A 2,673-nucleotide genomic window follows, 5' to 3' on the forward strand; every position below is an offset into this window, starting at 1 on the left:
TAAAATGTGGTAGATACACACTCTGGTGTATTACAGCTGTTAGAAGCAACAAACTACACATTCATAGAGCAACACTTAAATCATAGGGTAGAGTGGGAAAAGTAAGAAAGCGCTCAGTATTTATAGCATAGTGCTATTTATGTAACTTCTAAATCTACACACATACACAGACAGTGCTACATATTATACAAAATCTATGCATGTTTAAGGACTTAGCACACTCATTGGAATGAGCACCGGGAGCGGGAATCCAAGATGAAGTTAGGAGCCTAATTAAAAAACGAACTCAGAAAGAATCTTTTATGGGCCAAAGTTAAAGTTAAATAAAATGAAGAGACCTTAAACTTTCAGCCATAGGTGCCAAAACTTTCAGTTACAGATTACAGAAAAGCTGTGCTAAGGCACTTTGGGTCCCCAGGGAGCTATTCCCTTCCATGACTTCTCCTGTCAGCTTCTCCTGTTGCTGTACCATTTCCTTGCGTTGGCAACATCAGTGTGCTGCAGCTGCCAGAAGCCGGCCTTGTGTTACATCACCTTGTATAGTCATGGAGCTTTTAATTAAGCTGGTGCCTTTTGACACATCAATCCTCACACAGATGTGGGCTTTATAGAGCAAAGAGATTGCTTTGTGAGGCTAATTTTCCTAGAGAGTTCCACTCACTGTTCACCCAAAATAACTCTTTTGAGCCTGGCAGACGCTAATTGCTGTCATTCATTATCTCTCTAACCTTACCTCTAGTGAGAGACCTGTACCCTTGACACTTGATCATGCCCTCCTTGTGACACTTTTCCCCCTTAGATTTGAGAATTGAATTACTCTGTTTCCCACATATTCTTCTCAGTCAGTTCTCATTATTTGAGGTAGTTATGTCCTGTAAGTCACTGAGAACACTGAATTAGCTAGCAAATGCTGAATCGTTGCTCCACGAGGGGTTAGGTTCCCGCCAGCCTCTGGTCACATCATCTCCATGAACTGATCAATACATAATCTTTTATGTGTGTTTCTGTTTAAATACACTTTGTTTAATATATATTGATGATTCATTAACATCGAATTCACAGCCAACAGCCTGAATGTAACTCAGGCCTGAACAAAGCTTATCTAATGCACAAATTTTCTCATAAGGCTCATCACAGCTTTCTTGTGCTTAGGATCACTAAACAGCACTTGAGCTCTATTCTTGGAGACCATCTTAACCAGTAAAGTCACCAAGAAACATCACAAAAATGTCAAAAATGTGGCACTAAATAGACCATGAAAAGGACACTTGTTTATAATATGAGAGTTGAAAAAGAAGGCAGAACCTTGCCTTGTTCCACCTCAGCTGAGAATGTGTGCATCAAGCAACTCAAATTTGTCACTGCTCCATATATGTCCATAGTCACTGTGAAAGTATGGTGAGTATGGATTTGGGGGTTACAAATAAACTTCAGTGAGCAGGTGAATTTACAAGTATTTAATCCTTAGATAATGAAGACAGCCTGTGTGACAAAACACTGGTGTAAAACGACACACATTCTCCAGTTTCTATGCTTAGAAATCCAGGTGCATCTTAGCTAGGTCCTCCACTTCAAGGTTTCTCACAGGCTACAATCACAGTATTGGCCCAGCATCTCTCACAAGACTCCATTAAGGTTCAACTGGGACAGAACCTGCTTCCAGGTTCATTCACATGGTTCTTGGCAAGAGTCAGTTTCTCGAAGGTTGTTGGACTGAGGACCTCATTTCCTGCCGGCTGTGATCTGGAGTCTGTCCTTAGTTCTTTTACTCATGGGCCTCTCCAACATGGCAGCTTATTTCACTGAAATGAAACCAACAAGACAGTCTGCTGACAAGATGGAAGTTACAACTTTTTGTAACTCAATCAGAGAAGTGACATCTGTCATTTTTGCTATATTTTTTTTCAGTTAGAAGCAAGTCACTAGATCCAGCCCACACTCAGGGATTACATGCCGTCTTAGAAGTTGGCCTACACCCTAAACCCTCTGCCAATTCCTGTTCGGCATCCTCTTACCTAAAAGAGATGGTGTTTCTCAAAGTTTTTCTTGCTTTGCTTTTTCTGCCATCTCCCCATGACTTCAACACATCTCCTCAGAGTATTCAAACCCTAGTTTTAATCTCAACCTCCAAACCCCCACCATCATTTTCTCACTCAGTCTCTGTGCCCTCTCAAAACTCTGAGGAGAAAATTTGAATTCTCTCCCTTCCTCGACCTGGTGAGACTATTATCTTACTATCCCATTGTACTAAAATCACAGACACCAGGATTTAAATCCTGGTTCTGCTTGCCAGCTGTATTACTTTGAGCTATTTACTTAACTTCTTTGAACCTTATAAGTCTCGTCTTATTCATTTTTAAATGTGGATAAAGCTCTCATCTTACACGTTTATGTAAGAGTTAAATGGGATTTAAAGGCCCAGCCTAGTACTTAATATATACAAGGCCTTCAATAAATATTAGTTCTCTTCTCCACCCTCTTTTTTTCTTCACCTTCCCACTCACTGACTCTTCTCTGTTAATTTGCCAACTTCTCCAAATCCATTGCCAAGCTCACCTTTAGTTTCTGTCAACTATGTTAGCATCTCATTTCCTCTCCCACCCCTCTTCTAAATAGACTCATTCTCTTTCATCTTTCCTCCTCTTCTCTCAGATATAGCTATTTTACTCCATC

This window comes from Pteropus vampyrus, unplaced genomic scaffold, assembly GCF_000151845.1.
Source record: "Pteropus vampyrus isolate Shadow unplaced genomic scaffold, Pvam_2.0 Scaffold324, whole genome shotgun sequence".
Taxonomy (NCBI): Eukaryota; Metazoa; Chordata; class Mammalia; order Chiroptera; family Pteropodidae; genus Pteropus; species Pteropus vampyrus.